Below are 20,937 nucleotides of genomic sequence, written 5' to 3'. Positions count from 1 at the left end.
GCTCCCCCAGCGGGTGAGGAGCTACCGCTGGAGCTTGCGGCTGCAAAATGCACAAATCCAGCACTTGGGATCCAAACCAGCTCCTGGCACCGTGACTCATGCCAGGAGCCAATGGCTGCAGAGGACACAGTCCCTCCTGTCCCCCCCGAGGGAGGGCGGCGGGGGTGGGGGGGGCGGCGGGGGTGGGGGGGGCGGCTCCCGGCAGTGCTGATGGCACTTGCACCCCTCGAGGTGCTGGCCCAAAGCCGGGGTGGTCCCCCTGCACCCCGGTGTGTGACCCGGTCTGCAGCCAAAGCGGTTTATAACGCCGCGGGCGAGAGCGTATGAGAGCAAACTGGATTAAGGGAAAAATCAGCCTTCTTCCCACTAACAGGATTATTGGGTTTCCAGCCCAACCTCGCCACAGCCGCCAGCCAGTTCACGCTGGGATTGTGGCTGTAACTGGTGTGTACTGGTGTGGTCCTGCCGCAGGCCTGCGCAGCACTGGTATGTGCTGGGAAGAGTGGTGGTGCAGCCCCTTGTGCCCCGGCGATGTGGCTCTGTCCCCCCGCGGGGGACCCCGTCCCCGCGGTCCCCCGGCGCTGGCACCACAGCTGGGAGCCAGGCACCGCCGGGATGCAGCCGGCCGCGCTCCCGGTGCCGGAGCAGCTGCGGGAATCAAAGCTGCGATTCACGGCTCGGCCGGGCCGGAGCGCGGTTCCCTGCTGCCCCCCCGCCAGCGTGACTCCCGCCTGCCGGTGATTCATCCCCCGGGATTTTCCCCTCGTTCCGCAGCGCCGTGGGGGCCCGGGGAGGCCGAGGGCACCGACCCCCACACGCTGGGCAGAGCCCCTGTCCCCGTGAGCTGGAGCAGCTCCAGGCTGCTGCGGGGAGGGCAGAGCCCCCAGGGGCCAAGGGGGCAGTGAGGTGGGGGTCTGCCCCTGGCCATCCTCTCGCTTGCATCCCACGGGAAAGGCTCTGCCTGGGGGGCTCAGGGGGCCCCTCGTCCTGCAGCAGGGTGGCGCAGGGGGGTTCCAGGCTGGCCGGGGCTCTGCCTACCCCCATGGCGGAAAGGGAAGAGGGGGCTGGGAGAAATGGGTGACTCAGAGCGAGGTGTCAGGAGGGGCCCAGCAGTGGTGGCCCACTGCCCCCCCCTCCTCCTCGGGTCAGCAGCCCCAGGGATCCCAGGTGGGCACAGGGGGCACAGCATGGCCGGGGGTGCCTGTGGCGTGGCCCCCCCCCCCCCCCCCCCCAGGGCTTGGCAGGGCTGGGGGGACACAGGCAGTGCAGCACCCTGAGGTTTGGGGGTGCCGCAAGGTGTCGTAGGGCCACAGCCAGGTGGCCTTGGGGGGGACCTGGGGGGTCGGGGTGATCCCGGGCCTGTCCCACTGCTCTAGGGTCTCATGGGGGGCATGGCCAGGCAGCCCAGGGGGGATTGGGGGGATCCGGGATCTCTCCCACTGCCCTGGGATCTCGTAGGGGGCACAGCCAGGCAGCCCCAGGGTGCAACTGGAGGGTCAGAGGGATCTGGGGGATCAAAAGGGTCATGGGGATCTGGGGGGATCAGGGACATCTCAGGGCATCAAGAGGGTTGGGGGGATCTGGGAGAATCTGGGGATCCTGGGGGACTGTGGGGGAGCAGGGGGATCTGGGGGGATCCGGGGGATCTGGGCAGGATCAAGGGGGATCCGGAGGGATTCAGGTGTTTGGAGCCGTCTCGATGCCCCGGGGCTGCAGCCGGTCCCGGTGCCTCGCGCCCCGGGCGCCACGTGCCGCCGCAGCGCGCCCCCTCCCAGGGGCGAGCCTTTATGAATATTAATACTATATTTACATACGGCCGCCTCTTTCCCCGCCCCGCTCTCTGAATGGCTGCTCTCCCCGCCGCTCGCCAGCCGGGCCCGCCCCTTCACCGCCCTCCCTCCGCGCCGCCGTCGCAACCAAACCTGGCGACTGCTCCTAGTCCCGCCTTCCCGCCGGGCCGCGCCCCTCGCGCCCCGCGGCGCCAGCGCCCATTGGCGGGCGGCGCTGCTAGTCAGGCGGCGGGGCGGGGCTAGCCCTGCCCGCGCCCGGCCGGGCTGGGCAGCAGGGTGCGTTGCGCGGCGGCGCTGGTGTCTGAGGCGGTGGCTCCGCTCCTCCGCCCCTCGGTGCCCCGGCCCCGCCGAGACCGGTGAGGAGCCGCCCGCGCCGCGGGGACTGGGGCGGGGAGCGGCCGTCGGCGAGCGGGAGGGTACGGCCGGCGCAGGCCCCGGCCTGCTGGAGCCCCCGGCCGGGTCCGGTCCGGCCCTGCCCGGGGCCCCTCGCGGCCCGCTGCGGCCCGGACGGCGGGGCCTGGGGGGGCTGGCGGGGCTGGGCCAGGCGCGGCTGGGGCGGCTCGGTGGGGGTGCTGAGGGAGCCCCGGGCAGGGCGAGAGGGGCGGGGGGGCTTGGGGGGGCGATGGGGCTTGGGGTGAGGGTCCTGAGGGGCTGGGGGGGGTCTTGGGGCTGTAGGTGGAGCCGGGGGGGGAGGTCCCAGGGCAGGGGCTGGGGGCTACAGGGGGGCTGGGGTCGGAGGTGCTAGGGTGGGGGGGTTGGGGGTGTGCTGGAGCCTTGAGGATTTGGGGCTGGCCCCGAGGGGTCCCTGGGCAGGTGGGGGGTCCGGGGGGCCAGGGAGGGTGCTGGCCCCGCAGGGGGAGGGCTTGGGGTGCTGGGAAACCCGGGGGGGAGTGTGAGGGGTGATCTGGGCTGGAGTGCCGGGGTCATCAGGGTGTGGGTGTCCTGGGGTGAAGGGGAGCCCCTGGGCAGGTCAGAGGGGGAGGCTGTAGGCAGGGGGGTGGGCTGGGCTGGGGGTTAAGGGGCCCTGGGGGTGCTGAAGCTTGTGGTAGAGGGGTGAAGGATAGGGGTGAGCAGCTGAGAGGGTGTCTGGTGGGGATCAGACATGGGTGGGCTGGGGGGTATAATTCCCGTGTGAGGACCAGTGTGGGGAGGTGGTATTGGGGGGGTTGGGGGTGGGCGCAGAGAGGGGCTGTGCTGCGGTGGGGCGCCCTGAGGTCTTTGGGTGAACTGCAGCAGTGGGGTGATGGGTAGAAGGGGCTGTGGTGACGGAGGTGGGGGGCAGTGGGGTGTGTGGCTGCCGCTGGGATGGTGAGGGGCATCTCGGGCTTCTGGGTGGATGAGGTGAGAGGGGCAGTCATTACTGATGAGAGAGACAGTTCAGCGCCAGCTTGCTTTGGCTGTTGGGTGACTTAATGGGGAACGGGTCTAGACCCTCTTTCAGGGTATAAAATGAGGTCAGGAGGCTTGTCAGAAGGTCTAATATCACCCAATCCGCTTGTTTTTTTCTGTGTGTGAGTTAATGCTGGGTTGGTATAGAGAGGTTGTGGAAAGAAGGGGAAAATAGCTGGAGGAGTTGACGGATGGTGGAGGATAGTAATGGTAGCCTGCCCGTTCTGGGCAGTACTCTGGAGGCATTAGTGAATTGTAGTGCATGGGTTATATAAAGGAGGGATAGCTGCAGTATCTTGATTTTCCATGTTATTGAGGTAGAGCGAAGTAAAGGAGGTAAGTGGGTGCCACAGACAAAGAGAGAAACGTGTCTCCTTCTTCTTGTTTCCACGTAGAGGTGTGGAATGCAAGGCCAGATACTAGTGGGTGTCCTTTAGGAGGCTAAGGAAGGGAAGCGTGCACTGTGTAGGTAAGCAGGGGCTGGAAGGTGTCACGGTGCCTGGTTCGGGAGCTGGGTACCTGCTCTCTGCAGCTCGTTTTCTTCAATAGTGCTGGAGCAGGTGATTGGGACTTTCTTCTTTACTGGGCCATCACCATCAGGTGTGGCCTTAAATAAAAGCCAAATGGATTGTGATAGAGCTGCATTCTGCTCTAAGATACGTTCTTTGTTACAGCGTGTAAGTGAGGCAAGAAGTTATTGTGGCTTTTAAGGTGCTGAATTGTATTTTGTGGGTTTGGGTGGGTTTTGTTTTTTTGGAGAAAAGTGTCAACCTTCAGGTTTGTTTATAGCTGTGGGCTTCTTGGAAAACTGACCCGGACAAGTACAACTGCAGTGATCGCTACCAGGAGAAAAGCTGGCTTGTGGTAGACCACAGAAGTCAGTAACTTGATATTTAGCCTGAGTTTGTAAGTAAACTTGAGGCCTTTTAGGTAATTGGTTGGTTGTCTTAACACACTGCTTTTCAGAGACTACTTGCTTCTCAGGCAGGTAGCACTGAAGTCAGACCTTCATCCTTTGGAGGTTTTGCATTTCTTTGTCTTTCTGTGGTGTGGGACATCACGTTGCGTGCAGGCAGATGAGCTGATCGCTGATGGTTTGGGGTTCCAAGTCAGCTGCATGATCGTAGTGCAAATGCACAGGAGCTCTGTGACTATGTAGCACCATTTATCATATTCTGGTTATAGCCAGTATGGGGGAAAAAGCACCAAAAAAGCTGGATCAATATGTTTAAACAGAGTTTATTGTCTGAGAGGTTTTCTTCTGCCATCTGTAGCTGTGAAACAAATGGGAATAGCTCTTTTGTGTGGCTGGAGTATTGTTGTGGATTTTAATGATTTACACAGAAGGCACATTTCAACATACCTACCAGTTTTTCTTCTATATCTGTCTTATCCCCGGATATAGTATTTAACTGGTGTTACTTAATGTAATTAATGTTTTTTGACATTGAGAGCTATCTTAGGAAGGCATTATCCCTCTTTGAAGGTAGGGGGAATGGTGACACACCAGGAGACTGGCTTCTCTTGGTTCAAACAGGCAAGAAGAATAATTCAGTGGTCGGGAGAGGAGCATGTGACTCGGGAGACATAGGTTTGTCCTCTGCTCATCACACTTCCCCTGTGGCTGGCCCAACTTTTGCCTTCCTGCTTTATTTCCTTATCTGTGAAATGGAGATAACTGCTCTGCCCTACCTCGTGCACTGGGAGGTTGTTATGCCCTGAAGTTAGTTAGTGTAACGAGGTGAGTGCCTGGCACCTGGACCTGCAGTCCTGCTTGTCCCTGGAGTTGGCTCCAGAGGAACTAGACACTTTGTCCTTCGGAAAGTGCTGATTTTTGTTGCTGGTAACTGCCACTCTCCACTTCCTTACGTGCAAGTAAGGCAGTAGAAGTTGTTGCTGTCAGTGATGGGCAATCATGGCTCTCCCTGCCAGAAGTTGTCCTGTTAGTGCAGCAGTTAGTCTGCGGAGCCGTGGGGCTGGCTGAGTGCCAGTGCCTAACTAATTAATGTCCTTAGAATGGTCTGTTTTGTGTAGGGCTCGAAGTAGCCGCTTGTCCACTCGCCAGCGGCTGGGGGAAGGTTTATTTGACGTCTTTGGGAGGAGTTGGTGAATGGCAGAACTTCAGCTGTTGCTTAAAAAAATCAGCTTCTTCCCCTTTCGTCTGTGAGGATTAGCTTGGGTTGGAAAGATGGGATAGTTCGGTTGTCTTAGGTTTGTAGACCCCAACACAGCTCTGAACTCGCAGGAGTTTCCAAACTGCTCTTCCCAACGCTGTGGGTAGCAGTGAAGCTGGCAAGAGGGATGGCAATCCTGCTGTGCTGTAGAAAGGCGGTGGGTGGATGACCCAAAAATGATGGCTGCATAAAAAAACAGGGTAAAAGTTTGTAATTGTTTGGGGGTTCTTGCAGAGGGAGGGTAGAGCAAGAAAAAAAAGGGTTTTGTAAAACATTGTATCTCTGCCAACTTAGTAGTGGGTATGGTCTGAAGTAGGGTACCGGCCGTGGCTACGGCACCGGCTTGCTTGGGTGGGCTGGTAGTTCCAGTATTGGTTTCGCTATCATTACGGGAAGTCAAAAGAATTGAGATGCAAAGGTCTAACAGCTGAACTTGGAGGTGGAAAGCTCTCTATAAATCCTTAGATGTCACTCAAATTACTTACTTGGTTTAGCCACTGACCAGAAATCTTTCAGTGGCATCCTGTGCGTGTAGCAAGTTTCAGAATTTCTCAGTTGTAGCATCTCTGACTTCTCTGGATGGTGTGTGTCTGTTCGTTCTTCTCACCTGTTGCCAGATAATGGGATAGGTTACCTTTCTCTCTTGGGGGTTGCTAGCTTGATGTGCAGACTGTCAGAAGAAATGAAATTGGGAAGGGAACAAAACTAGAAGAAAATGTAAATCCAGTTCCCTCCGGCTGTGTGGTCTGATCACCATCGCAGTAAGGACAAACCAGCAAAGCTGGAGATATTTTTTTTTTTAACATTAATTTGTCTTAGATTTACCCACTTAGTTTGTATTTAAAAATAAATTGCTGGAATTTACAGAGTACAGAGAACTGGAAGAGCCAGACCTTGCTTTTGGGTACCAGCTAGAGGCATCTGCTTTTGCTGGTCTTGTGTGTAAGTGATGGGCAGTTTGCTTCAGATGACTCCGCTCCATCCCTCGGCATTTGCTCCAGCCACACAGATTTTACTCCTGTCACGTATAAGCATCCCCTGTTATCATCTTCTTGCTTCTGCTTCATTCTGCTAAAAGGCCTTTTATTAAAATACCAGAACAAACAGACCATTGTGCAACACAACCACGTTTTCATTTTAAACACTCTTTCTGAAAGTGAAAGTTGCTCACAACAGTCTCAAATTTCTCATCCATAAATTTTCTCTCCAGCGAACCCATCACTTCGATAAACACTTTAAAATATTCCTTGTATTGCACAGTTGTACTGCTTTTGTCCTTCCTGGGACTGCTTCTCCAAAATACCAGAACAGCGACGAATGTAAAAACTGACTAAAAGTGATCATGACAACAAATTTGTTTGGAAAGGCTGAATGTGGTGATCCACAGTTAATTCTCGATACTGATGGTGTTCAGCACAAGCGGTGGTTGCGTGAGGGGAGTGGTTCTTCAGCTGAAGTACGTTTAATCTTTGTTTTAAGGGATGAAGGAGCTGGATTTTTCTTGGGAATGAATTATGGATTCGGCTTATATTTCAAACTTGAACATGCCTGAAATCTCCAGTAGTTTTGAATTAGTTTTTTGTTAAATGGGTGGGTAGGGATTGGCTGTGACGCTAAGAGGAAAAAAAAAAAAGAAAAAGGAAATTTGGGCACACTGTTAATGCTGGGACACAAAACAGGAAATTTAGTTAAAGATTATGCTTTTTTGTAATTTATTGTATGTTTTTCCCCCTTCCTTCTAACAGAAAAAAATGTTAAAGTGCTCCAGCCTGGGTTGGTTCTGTATAACTGAAAACGTTTCTGAATTTGCAGTTAAAGATACGTTTTATTGATGGACTTTTAAGAAGCTGTAAAAGCTGAGAAACCTCAGTAACTCCTGCTTTGTTTTATTTTCACTCTACAGAAAGTGGGGAAAAAAGCTAGAAAACGGACCGTGTGAGAACAATTTTAAAAATACCTCACTTCTAATGTGAACGTATGAGTAGCAAAGTCTCATCTGGCCTGAAGCCAGCTTCAGGACTGTGGGCCTGGGGTGGTGGAAAGATGTTCCTCCTCCTGCTCAGGTGGCAGCCTGGAGACAACAGCCTCCTCTCATAGCTCCAGGGAGCAGCCAGCAAGTGAGACTGATGTTCTGCTAATGTTCTCCCAAAGCTTTTTTTTCCCCCCCCCAACTTATCCCTTTCAGAAAAAAATAAATCTATTTTTAAATATATAGAATAATTTGGAGTTTTTTCAGCCCTGAAGGCTTTTTGTCCATTTCTGCCTCTTCTGCTATTAGAAAAATGCTTGAGGTCTAAATGTTTCTCGTGCATTTTAACCCTTTGCAGCTTGTCTTCACTTTTTTCTGCTGCAGTTGTGAAACTACAGAAGAATTTCTCTGTAGATGTACTGCAGAAACTGCTTTTAGGAGGTTACTCCTGCTGTAGTCATGGTTATTCTCATTTCCTCCAGTCTAAGGGTAACTTATTTTTTTTTTTTGCTGGCAAAGGATCAGTGTTTATGCTCAATAAATCATGACGTATCACAACTTCTCTTTTCAGTTACTTGCTATGAATTCCCAAACACAAATGTTGTGAATTTAATGCTACTATGCAATTTTTCTACTGGGGCGGGCGGGGGAGAGGCCTGAGGGGCTCTTTTTCTTTTCCTTTTTTTAAAGAAAGTTCCTTAGTTCAGACAGAAGCAAAAAGGTCCTATTTCTCAAACTTTGGAATCGTGTCGTTAAGTGTAATTTTAGCAGTGGATACTGTTCTGGCTGGTGTGGGATTGAAGCGTGTGTCTGCAGTGGTGCTGGGTGTCCAAGCAGGTGGATCCAGGTAAGGCACTTCCAATGATCAAAAGGATCTGGTGGTGTTTTCAAGGAGCATCATGCTGGTTGTGTCTTGGGCAATGTGTTGGGAAACTGTTTTTCCTGGAAGCCACAAGCATCATAAGTGCCTGCGGTGGCATCTGTCAGAAAGCTTGTGTTATGCTGGTGTCAGGCAGGTTTAATTGCAGCTAATCCCAGTTAAATGTTGTCATCATTCCTGTCATTGGATCGTGTATGGAATTACGCTGTTGATCTTGACCCATTGCCTTCCATCCTTGTAAGATACCGACTGGTAAATCTCGAAATAAAAGTGGTGACGATCATCTGGAAGGATATAAAATCATTTTTTTGCAAAGTTCTTGTTAAAGCTAGTAAATGGAAGCAGAACATGCCTCCTGGTACCAGCATGTTTTCTGCTGAAGTACCGGAACTGCAGCTGAGAAATGAGGAAATAAATATGCAGTAAGTCACGTTCTTTATATGAGGTTTTGGAAGGTATCCGTTTTGAAAAGCAAGGAAGGATGAGAAGAAGGTACTGAAGCAAGGAAATATTAGCTAGCAGTTGAGAGTGGGTTGGTGTCCTGTAAGACTGAAGAAGGAATGAAGTTTAGAGACTAAACTGCAAGTGTTGATGGTCTTTAAACTGTATTTTCCCATGTGGTCAGGGAATCGCTGAGCTTAATTTTGCTGGTTTCTTGAGTGTTTGTTGGTAAAGAAGGAACATGGGAAATGTGTAAATGAAGAGGACCCTTCACCTTGGGCTCTAGTCGCTGTCTTGAGTTGGGTGCAGTTAGGTCCTGGTTAGCACATTGATACACTGGTTTTTTTGTTACTAATGGGACCTGGAGATCATTCTCAGTTGATTGTGACTGTAAGAAAAGCTCTCAAAGAGAAATGTAAAACTACTTGGATATAGACTAACCTCTTATCATGTCTTTCTCTTCCTATTTAAAACCCCGTGCTGCTTTGCCTACAAATGGTTTCCAGAACCCTTTGTTTTTCAGAATATGGGTATCTTGTCCACAAGTAGACTTGGAAGTGCTGTCAGTTTGGATCAGGTGTGTTTAATTTGAGGTGGGTTTATGCAGTATGCCAGCCTTTTGGGAACCAGTGTGATAATTCAAACATACTCAGACTCATAATTCAAAGAAACATTCAGGTGAACACAGATCTCTTTTTGTCTCTCAAGTTTCTCCTGCAGCCTGTTCTTACTAAGTTGAGTTTGGCTCCTAGCGCTCCAGCATCAATCTGAAAGAGCTGCTTCAGGCTGTACTGTGCGTTCCCTGCTCATTTGAATGAATTCATGTTTCCTGGTGCCGTAATGCTGGTTGTGGTGGGAAGCGAGCTATAGAAAGCGTGTCCCCAGGAAGAGCTGCAGGAGCAACGGGTGGGTTTCTCCAATTCCATGTTGGTGAGTCTGCAGACTATTCTTTAAAGCGTAAATCCCACCCTGCATTCTAAATGGTCTTGCTGCAAATATATTTCTGGAAAAGGCAACAAAATCTCATGTTTTCTGCTGATTTACACTGCAGAGGTGCACTGCCAAATTCATTTGTCAGCACTCAGATATATGGCGCTGTGGTCCCTTGTAGAAACTTGTCGAGCTGACGGCATTTGCGTTGAAGACTGATCTATTAGTGCCTGTGATAAATAGCAGAAAGGCTTTGTAAAGACTTCGACAGAAATACAGGCAGCATTTTTAACGTAGGACACTGGGGTGAAAAAAAGGATTTCACATTTGTTAGTACAGATCTAACAGGAGCTGTTGGAAGTGACAGCAGTAGCTCTGTGCTCGCAGCATACCAATGCAGATGGAACTGGTTGGTTGCCAGATACTAGTCATGGGGCACACCTACTTTGGAAGAGTCGCCTGTGGGTTTAGAGAAGTAATTATTTTCTAACAGCCCTGTGGGGCACAAGCAATTCAGCTTATGGAGGACAAGGAAGGGCTTGCTTCAGAATGTTAGTTAAAAAATCGTGTGCATATGAGCTGCAGCTGGTGACGACTTGACTAGAATTTAATTTGTCCAGGCATTGTTCATTACAGGCATTGTGGAAGACACGAGCTTCTGAAGGCTGAAACAATTGCTGACCTGATGCAGCTTTTGTGGCTAATTGTGGTGGGAGCTGGATCACGAGAGCCGTGGTGGGCAGCCTTTCAGCTTGGGCAGGGAAGAAGCTGAACTGCTCTGATTTCAGACCTTCTGGTAGATGGTCCGGCATAGCCCTTCATCTCGCAGAGCTGGCTGTAGCAATTAGAGGCTCTCTGTGTTGGGGACCTTGGGGTGAGCGACCGAGAACAGCTCTAGCTGAACTGTAGTGCTTGCACGGGTCAATATTAAGCTTAAAGAAGTCAGTGCCTCTGACAGATCACAGAAATCTTCTTTCTCTGATTGCTAATTAGATGGTTAACGTTCTTTGCCTTGTTATCCCACCCTCAGCTTTTCTTTCCTGGGATCTAGGTTGACACTTTCTAGAGGCTCCTAAGGAGCAGTTAACTCTTACGTTGCTTAAGTAGTCTAAAACCAACCTGCTCTTCTGGTGCATATTTGTGAAAAGTATTTGTGGTACCTCTGTGTGAAAATTAAAATTATATGCTCTAGATTTAACATTTTTGTTAGGGGTACGTATGAGATTGACTCAATTGCATCACATTTTTCTGCTTCTTTTGGTTTATGGACATTTCTGGGGACAATTCCAGCATAGACTGGCCGTAGCTGTGACTGCTGCAGGACTACGTTGCCAATCTGTTGCCAGAAGGCAAGGTCCTTGTCAGGATAGAGGGAATAGATGCTTTCCTGCTTGCTGGTGAAGAATATCTTTGTGATAGCCAAGGTAAGAATATTTTGCCTATTCCAGCAGGGCAGCGAGTGGGCTACAGGGCAGTGACTTTAATTTCATTTTAATTGCGTCAGTGACTCCGTGGGTTTTATATAAGAAAAGCCCATTAAAGCAAGTAGACCCTGGCTTTGCTGGAGAGAGTTCTTGCAAAACTTTGTAAAAATCCATGGTTTGGGGTGTTTTTTTTAAGTGTGAAAAGTGCTGTTCTCGTGTTATCTGGAAATAGTTCTCACCTTTGGAATAATACTGTTCAGCAGCACTGGAGAGGCATAGTGCTCAAAATAGCAGCAGCTGCCATAGGCCAGGATGGAGCAGAGTAGAGTGAGTTGTGTTGTCAGTCATGGGAATATAAATCCAATTCCACCTGCAGATGAGCATTCCCGAAATAGAAGAGGGTTGTCAACTAACAGAGGAGATGTATTGTGTGCATTTCTTTGGTGCACCGTTACTGCACTCCCTTATACTGCATTAAGAAAAAAAATAATTGAAAAGGTGCTGTGGTTTAGCTGTAGCTTGAGAGAGTAACCACTTCCTACTCTCTTCAGTAAATAACAGCTGGGAGAGGTTGTTTGGCTAGTAACTGTGCGTGCTGTTACTCTCTAGGTGAAATACAATCTGTCTGCAGGCAAACCACCCTGATTAAAAACTGGGCTGCTCCCTAATTTTCCGAGGAAACTTCTGCTGGCCTGGGGAAGATGCGAATGTCTCCAGGGTCAGGAAGAGCACTTGGGGAAAGTTGGAGGGGCAGGAAATCTTGTTTGAGGCTTAACAAAGCTAACTGCTAGTGGTGTAGGAAATTCATTAGCCCCCGGAGCCAAGGGGTGGGGCTGCAGGCTGGCAGGAGGGTTGCCACTGCTGGAGGTAATAAAGTTCAGTGCCTTCCAGAATTTTGAGCTGTGAGAATCATGGTGGGTGCTCCTGAGGCATTTCAGGTTCAAAGTTCTCCCATGCGCAGGCGTTTTTCCTGCAGCTTGAGAAGGCAAGGAGTCTCTGGTGCAGCTGTTTTTCTTTGAAGAGCTTCCTGAATCTGCTAGCTTTCTGCACTTAACCATTTTTCCTTGATTTAATCATGTCATCCTTGAAACTGTTGTCCCCTGCATAAATAAAGCCTTCCTCCTTCATATTTTCCATGTGCAGGCTGCTGTGATATGCTGTAATTACGGGTTCCAATTCCTGCGGGGACTGATTGTATCGAGCTAACCCAAGTGCTAGTGCCCGTGATCAGGTTTTGGACTGCCAGGCAAAGCAATGTGGCTGGCTTTTGTTTGAGAAGTTGTCCAAATGCTACTTGAATTTTTTAAGTGCATACAAGGTAAAAGTTAATCAAATGCAGTACTTTTTTTAATTACTGTGAAAGGGCTTTGTGTTGGCTCTGCATTTCTCTCCATCTTTCTCTTGTTGGCTGCTTGCTTGCTGTGAATGGTATTGCACTGTAAATTCCCAGTCCTTCAAACCCAAGAAACGAGGGGCCTGCTGGCTTAACCTGTAGCCTTATGCTGATTAAAAATAAAATAAAATGGCTGGGTGGGAAGAAGGATGGTCTTGGACACTTTCCACTTAATCTTATAACAGTATTTGAGAGGCTTTTGTCCACATCATCTGTATTTTTTCTGCTCAGTGTTCTTCAGCTTGCTTGCAGGTTGCATCTGATGAGGAGCATTTCCTCTTAAGAGTGCTGGGAGCACTGGGCATTCATGAATTGTGGCATTCTTAAAACTTTTTGTTTTACATTTTCACATAGTAGGCACTTTATCCTGGGGCCTACATAGCTGTGTAGACCAAGCTTAAGTGAGATCATCACAGTAAAAAGATATTTTCACTTAGCAGTGTTTAATTTTGTCTAAGAAAAAGAGGATGATAAAAGCGGACAGTGCTTTTGCTTCTTATACCTTCCTTCCAGGATAACACCGTTATCCTTATTAGCATCCTAATTTAAAGGGTTGTTGTGGAACTGCTTGTTGGAGTCGAAAGTTAAGGAGCAGGTGAACCTGTTACATGATCTGATACTTGTCCCTAGTGCCTGCGTGTGTTTCTGTTAGACTGTAGGAAATGAGCATGATAAAGAATTCAGTGAGCAGAGAGCTTGCTGGCAGACTTGTCGCTAAGTGCTCTTTTCAAGGTTTTGCGAGCTGTATAAATGTGCTAGAAAAGAATGCGTTCATAAGTGAGAGCTCATAAATTTGTGACCTCTTTTCACCCTTGCACCCAGAGCTGGCAAGGACTTCTCTGTGAATGTGAATTTGCTTGTTTCTTTGCATGACCAGATTTACAGAAGATTCAGCTCTAATCCATTTCTATAAATATTATTAGTCTGCTTTCCTGGCTTATTTGATACTGAAACAGATCTCATTAGGAGTGGGCTTTTTGTAGCATTTGAAGGCTTTTTTGGTTTTCTACCAATAGTGGCTGCTGCTCCCATCTTAGGAGGTTTGTTCGTGCCATTCAGACTTCGTTAGCTGTCTGAATGAGGATGACCATGCAACCGTACGGAGGTGCTGAGAGGAGAGTTGAAATGACATTGCCACATGTCAGCGTGGCTCCTGGCATGCTGTGGGCTCCTGCTGGCGTCTTCTGTGTGCTGTGGACCGTTCTCGGTGTTTCAGTGGTGGAAGGAGCTTCACTCTGAGCTCCTGCCAAAGTTGGTCCATGGTGGAGGGTGCAGGTTCAGATGATCTTTGTCACTCCCCGTGGCTGGGCAGCCACTTGCAGCACACTCAGCAGGCTTGCAGGGATGCTGTCTGTATGGTTGTGGCTTGTGGGCGAAGGGGGTGATGTTCCTGGTGCGTACAGAGGCAAAGCAGTGGTGATCTGCTGTCTCTGGGACAACGGATTTTGAGAGCTTCCCAAGTCTCTGATTGCAGATTTTTAGGAGCGTCAACATGATTACAATGAGGCAGTTGAGATGTTTTTTTTCTCAGCGCCAGATTAGTAGGGAACCAAACTATTGCTGCTTAAGAAGCTTTTGATAAAAGATACTGAAGAAGGGCAAAGTGTTATTCAGATACCCCTATCTAAATATGATTTCTAAAAATGGCTTATTTCTGTGATGCTCTCAAGCACAGCATAGCGTTATGTGAATAGTTTTACTGTAAATACAGGGGTTGAGATGAAGAAAGCTGCTCTTAAAACCCAGTGAAGATAGGTTTTGTTTTGTGGTGCTGTCTTAGTAATCCTAAGTATTTTTTCTTAGTATTTCAGAGCGTGAAGCTGTATGTTGAAAGCATTACCGTGGTGTCATCCATTGCTGCGGCTCAGCTGGGCAGGGGTGGTGCCATGCCATGTCATATCGGCTTTTGTCCTTGCGTTTGTGGGAAGACAGGGAGTCCTGCAAGGCCCGTGGATGATGCTTGGTTCTGCGGGGGCATCTTCTGGCAGAGCGCACACTGTGCTTGCAGCTGGGTGTGAGGCCTGGGGTTACGGTGTGATGGACAGAGTGATGTTTTAGCTTCAGGAAGCAAACACAGATATGGTTGTTGGTGTGCTGCTGCCTTTTTCATAGTCTTTTGGCCATTTTTATTACATTTAAATTTGTTTAGAACCTGTCTTTGAACACTAGGTCTATATTAACAAATTTTTTTTTTGGTAGGGGTTGAAGCTATAAAGATACGCAAGAGGAAAGGTTTAATGCGGGTGATGCAGATGGCACTTCTGTTACAGGCTTTCTCTATGCTCATCCATGGAGTCTACATACCTCTGGTAGTTAAGAAAAAGAACAATTTATATCAACTTAAAACAGTCTGGCTTGGTTCTGTTTTATTTCACGGGTTCTATCATTGGGCTCCAGCTGGAGCAGCCTCTCCTGTGCTCGTTTACAGCTGCAGCTTCAGAGGCTCTCTTGGGAGGGTGCTCAAGGTGGACACCCCTTCTGGATGGAGACATGTGGAAGAGAGGGTCTGGGAACCTTGTGCCTGCTCAGCAGCTGAGGGGTTTTGCTCTCAGCAGTTGTCTCTGGATTTTAGCCCAGAGAGTAGGGTTGATACAAAAGGGAACAAATGCCTCTCTGTTCCAATATGCAGGCTGGTAGATATTGATGCCTCGTGGGCTGGACTGGCGTGAGTCTAGTGGGTGTCTTAATGCAGCGTATATCTTGGAGGGGTAAGAGGACCTGACGTTTTGCATGTCATCTTAGCAGTGCCCATGTCTGTCTGACAGCTGGGTTGGAGCCGTAGCAGCTGATGATGCTCAGAAGCTGCAGGTAGGAGACTGGAGCTGATGCACAACTGGGCTGTGTGGTACCCATGCTGTGACTGTGCCTAGAGCCTGCCCAGCACCATCCAGGCATGTGACATGGGACATCTGGCATCTCTTCCACAGGGCAGATGTGCTGCACAGGCAGCAGGCAGTTTATACACCTGTGTGTGTATCTTGGGCTCTTACGGAACTCCCAGCTGTGCTGCTTTATCACGGAACAGGGTCCTACAAGTGCACATGGCCGTTGGTTCACCCTCACAGCAGTACCAGGCAAGCAATGAGGCTGACACATTTTAAGTTTGCACCTTTCAGGCTATGGAACTGCAGTCCTTGTGGCAAGCAAGCTCACAGTGCTGCCACTGCTGCTTCTCATCTTGAACAGCAGCAGCAGCTTAGAAGACCCTGATGTGTGTGAGCATGTCTGATCTTGCTGCCTTCAGCGTGCTGGAGTGAACGCTCTTGCTGTTTGGATGAGAGGGGTTTGAAGAACAAATAGATGACTATTTCTAATTCTAATTTATATTGTTTCCTGTGAAGCTGTCCCCTCTGCAGGGGAAACACGGTAGAGCCATAACAGGAACAAGCAAACATCCTGCGCTTCCTGGTGACTGTAATGACTCTGCTGACTTGAAATGCATCATTGCTTTGGTCTATTACTAGCTGACTTTTATCTAGGGTGTTTTTTACTGTTAATGATTAGACATTAAACATTTCCCGCTAGAAACAAGCTATGCAGCTTCTTGCCCTCGCAGAACTTGTAGCATCTGTTTCAGTGCTGTTGCCATGAAAACAGGCTGAGCACCAGCAGCAGCTCCGTTATTGCCCTGTGGCCTCTTGCAGCACCAGCCTAGTTACCTGATTGCTTTTATCATACTTTAAAGGAAACCTAAGCTTGCACAAGCTTTACCAAAAATAATGTTTATGTTCTCTACTCCCTGTGTGCTTTCTTCCGTTAAACGTTGTAGCGTGGATTGGGTGTTTCTTTTCTCATAGCCAGAGGGGGTTTCATCTAGGGTCAGGCCTTGAAGGGGTCTCAGTAGCTTTCTCTTTGCAGGGGTTGGCTGGCTGTTAGAAGTGCTGAGGTGACAGCCTGTCATCCTGAATTAAATACTAAGGTCATATCTGGAGCTTTGGACACAATGCAATGTAAACATAAATGTGACTAGGATATTTACCCTTAAGTCAATGACAAATCTTGCCTGACGTTGGTGGAGCCAGGGTTTTATTAGAGGTGTTTTCAAAGGTATAAATTCAACAGCATGAAGGTTCCTGAAGAAAGGGTTATTAGTAAATCACAGCTCTGTAACTGGGTCCTGGGCACAGGCCTAGCCCAGGTTCTGGTTTTTCTGTTGTGTTTAAAAAAAGACAGACTACAAACATACACAAAAAAAACCCCAGACAACCCCAAAAACCTGTTGAGGTGTAAAACTTGTTGGGCTGTGTGTGTGTGGGTAGCTTTATGGCTGTAGCTGCAGTGAGGACCTAGGGGGGAAAGTGTTGGGACCTTTGCACAGTCACTTCTGTGTCCCTGTATTGTCACTGATGTGATGCTGGGTGATGTTTATGGGGCCAGATCTCCCTAGGTCCAGCTTGGTAAGCCCGTACCTGCAATGTCCTTGGTTTCCATCTGGTTCTTGCATGATGGGTCCAAATTCTGAATTTCCTTGTGCAGATTTCATTATCTGCCACTTGACAAATGTAATGCAGCAATTTTCCTAACCTAAATAGTGATTCTGAATGACTGTATTTCCAGCTCCCCTGTAACTTGTACTTAATTTAAGTGTGTGGGCTTTTTCATTTGATCATTGTGGGGAGGAACAAAAAATGAAATGCTGCAGCTATATCTTCCTCTTCCCTACCTTTAGTTAAATTTGTCTTTGTCATTCTTTTTCTCTTTGACTTCCATGAGTTGCTCAGGCTATTTTTCTCTAGTTTCTTTTGTTGTAGCTTCTGTATTGCAGTCTTACATCTTTAGAAAGATATAATGCATGTATGTGACTGCTTCCTTGCCTTCACAGCATCGTTGTCAGCGTATGACAAATACCATGTGATTGATGGCTGACTAAGCATTCTGAATATTTCTTCATTCTTTGTGTGCCTAATGCTATTTTTTTTCTTGTGCATAGGGAGGCATGAGTCGATGGCATCTCTTGTGCCGATGGAGCCATCTTCAGACTCAGATATGAAATTGCACTGAGCGCAGGCAGGTGCTCTGCCTCTGTGGCAGGAGTTCAGCTTCAAAGCTGGCTGACCCATCATAGCTGCAAAGCTGCTAATCATTGAATCCATGTGACGTGTCCCTCATACTTATTGTGTGATATTAAATAGTCCTGTAATGGCCAAGTCTAGCCTGGTTTCAAGCAGGGAGAAAATAGTGCCTGGATGTGTCAGTGTAAAAAGGGTCTTTGCAGCCATATGGCTGCTACGTCTGCCTTCATTAAATGGAGAAAAGGAGAAAAAAAAAAAGAGGTGTGAGGTGCTTCAGCTGGTTGGATCAAAGCTTGATGTTCAGAGTAGCAGGCATTCCCTGCAGGAATGTTTTAATTGCTGAAAACTCTCTCTATTTCCTTTTTTAGGAGAGCTGTCCTTTTTTTCAAGTCAAAGAGCGCGTCTGCCTTTGTGCTGAAGCGAGTGTGAACACTCTCTGACCAGGTACGTTTATGCAGCAGTACACAGCAAAGTGGTCCAGCCGATCTCTCCTGCCTCTGTTAATTTTCCCCATCTTTGTATCCTTGACTCCCCAAACCAGGGATATCTTACGAGGTGAGTAGTGTGAATGCAATAGCAACGTGCTTAGTGTCCACTTAGGGACGGTTTGGCCAAGGTAAGGTGTTAAATGTCTAAAATTGCCCCGAGGTCACATGGAAAGCTAATATGTAGCTGTTGCCCTTAAGCTGGAATAGTTTTCTGAATTACATTCTTTTTAGGCAATGACTGTTTCCATACCACAGTATTACTGCTCTCTGGATGTTCTCCGGGGTTCTAAATATTCTCTGAATATTTAGAATATTCTCTGGGGTAGACTCAATTGTGCCATGCATTATCTGCTATACAATTCCAGGTGAAAAGACTGAAGTTTTGATAGGATGATACAAAGGTACCTTCAAGGTTATTAGTCAAAACTGACCTACCTTAAGAGCAGCTCTTCCAAAAGGCATTCATCCTTCCTTCCTCAAAGCAATGTATCGGGCAGGGGAGCATTAGCAGAGTTACTTGTTGCCTCTGACTTGCCTCTTGGCCAGAAATTGGTTTTTAGGTAATGCCAACAGCATGTTGTTGGTCTTCAGCATCCTTCCCTCTGGGGCTGATGTCTCCAAGAGAGGGCAGTGTGTCCCTGGCCGCTGGGCCCCACAGCATCAGCTGCCAGCCATGTGCTGCTGCTCCTCATCTGAGAAACAGCATTAGGCTCCACAACGCTGAGAGCACAAGTCCTTAAAACAATTTGAAATGAGTAATTGACTGGCACGCCCATTAGCAAATGTATTAGGAGCTGTATATCATCATGTGACTGTCGGTCCTTTCCCCAGACTGTCAGGGTTACAGCAGCACTTCCTCTTGCCTCACTTTCCTAAAAAATAGCCCCGTCTGTCCCGCTTGCGTCATTTTGCCCTACTTTTTGCACTTGGTGTCTCCTCCAAGAGGGGAATGGTGTACGTGGGATCAGCATAGAGCTTTGTTATGAGTCAGAGTCAACTGAAGACTTAATTCAAAACATAAGGGACTGGGGAGAAAAACAAAATAAGGAAAACTAATGTAGGTTGTTATATTGTAATATTTTGCCTTAGGGCACCAAACAGGAAATGTTTATGCCAGCCTCCATCTCAAAAGCAAATCTTTGTTCACTAAAGAGGCTGATTTTTATTGAAGTATGGAAGCATGCATCTCTCCCCAGCCCAGTGTGCTTTTTTTCCTTTTTAAGCTGTTTCTGCAGCAGGGCCTGTGAACACGCTGTTGCTGCTGAGTTTGGCTTCTGTTTTCAGGAGCTATTTGTGAGCCTTCAGCTCTGTGTGGTGAAAAACCAGCAGTTCTCTGCTGCCAGTCAGGACTCTCACAGCACCTATCTGTTTTTTAGGAAGCAGTTTTTAATCCTCTCAGTACTTCCCAGCGCCTAAAGTTACATGAAGGCACCTTTATTGGTGACTTAGATCTTGCAGATATGATGTTGCCCTGGCCTAGTAATCAGTAATATATCAAGAGCGCCCTGTTTCATAGGGTTCATTAAGGCATTTAGGTTTTTTACTAATTGACTATAAAATTGCTTGATAGCCCCTAGAAGATAGGGCATTTGTATGACATGAAAGCACATTGAAATAACCTCTAAAGTTGCTTTGAGATAAAAACTTATCCCAGGAGTAAAATCCACATTTAAGACAAAACTATTAACCTTGCTTCTGAATCCTTCCCTGAGACGTTTTTCTTTCCCATCTCGTTTTCTGTCATGGTAGAATGAGGTGAACTTCACCCATCTGGTAGGAAAGGGGGAAGGATCCCCTCCCTGGGGAGTGCTTTATTTCTAGCTTGGAAGCAATGCTAGTTTGTCATTCTGGTTTTTGTGGTATGTTTTTAGTGATTTGAAGTCAACAGCCTGTTGGTGTTTAGTATTTGTTTTACTGGAACAGTTCCTGAGTTGTCGGTGCAGCCTATGAAAATAGCTATACTTTACGCCGTTCAGCTGCTTGTCATAATATTTAAAAGCAAATGCCTGCTCACTTTTATAATGGCACTTTAAGAATTATAAACCTCAGCATCCCATCTGTGTTTCACCCTGGTATTTACAGTGTAATGAATTCTCCCATACTGCTTCAGCTGGATACTCTTTCACCTCCTCTTCCTGTTTCAAGCAGTTGTTAAGTTGGTGTACATTCTAAAATTCCTCCAATTTTTAGGAGGTTGTCAGTGACATAAAAGAACTCCTTGTATTGCTTACTTGCCTGGCAGAGGCATTGAGCTAATCTAATTATATTAAACCTAAGCATCCCTAGAGTAAAGAAGCGTATTGTCACTGGTTTGATCTGTTTATAACAGCTGGAGGCATTTGCTAAAATGGGAAGATTTTTTTTTCTTAGGAATAAACTTTCTTTATGAACATTTTTTGCTGCAGACACACAGATTTTTTTTTTTTGTTGTTGTTGCTATTCTTAAATCTGTCCTCTAAAAGGAGGAAAAGGTGATTTTTTGGATCAAGGCAAATTGGAAAGTCCAGAAACATATCTAGTGTATCTCCTAGCAAAAGAGGGCTGTTGCTATAGCACATTTTTGTTCCATTAGTGTTTGTACATTTTTAAATTTAATTTTCCAAACAGCTTCAGGAAATTGGCATCCCATAAGTAAAATTTTTAAAAATAGCTTTGTTACTGCTGAAATAAGTCCTGTTATTTCCATGGACTGCTGTCCTGAGTGTATTACTGGCTCTCTAAAGCCTTGGAAGTGTTTAACAAGATACTGCTAAGTAGAGCTGTAACCCCAAATATTTACTGAGGAATTAGTTTGTCCCGTTTCTTTAAAGAATGAACTCTTGCAAATGGAATGCTGCTGTCTGCAAGGTTTATTTTAAACTTTTTCCTCTTTTGCTCAGAGGAAAAACAAAGCCTGAGTAGGAATGCATGATTGGGTAGGAACTGTCCTTCTGAATACCCCAGGCTGCTCAACAGACCTCTCCGCTTGCTGTGAGACGGCTGGGTAGGTAAATGCTTGTGTACCACACTGCTCTGTGCTAGCCATCCTTGTTCACCTCTGCGCCTTT

The 20,937-nt window shown here is 47.9% G+C and overlaps 1 protein-coding gene across 7 annotated transcripts in view; it reads left to right on the top strand.

Annotated features, from left to right (window-relative positions):
- The first annotated feature begins 2,029 nt into the window (after positions 1–2,029).
- Positions 2,030–20,937, top strand: part of GNG7 (G protein subunit gamma 7) — a 79,292-nt gene continuing 60,384 nt past the window's right edge. For 4 of the 7 annotated variants that reach the window (XM_040590751.1, XM_040590749.1, XM_040590745.1 and 1 more), the window contains exons 1-2: positions 2,030–2,146; positions 17,771–17,846. The gene's annotated coding sequence lies outside the window, so the exon portion shown is untranslated. Of the gene's footprint in view, positions 2,147–2,184; positions 2,207–3,574; positions 3,649–17,770; positions 17,847–20,937 lie in introns of those variants that run through there. The other 3 variants (XM_040590750.1, XM_040590747.1, XM_040590748.1) reach the window with 2 other exon arrangements.

The sequence above is a fragment of the Falco naumanni genome, chromosome 4 (genome assembly GCF_017639655.2).
Source record: "Falco naumanni isolate bFalNau1 chromosome 4, bFalNau1.pat, whole genome shotgun sequence".
Classification (NCBI taxonomy): Eukaryota; Metazoa; Chordata; class Aves; order Falconiformes; family Falconidae; genus Falco; species Falco naumanni.
Note: the sequence above shows the minus strand (reverse complement) of the source record. Positions and strands in the feature narration are given on the sequence as shown.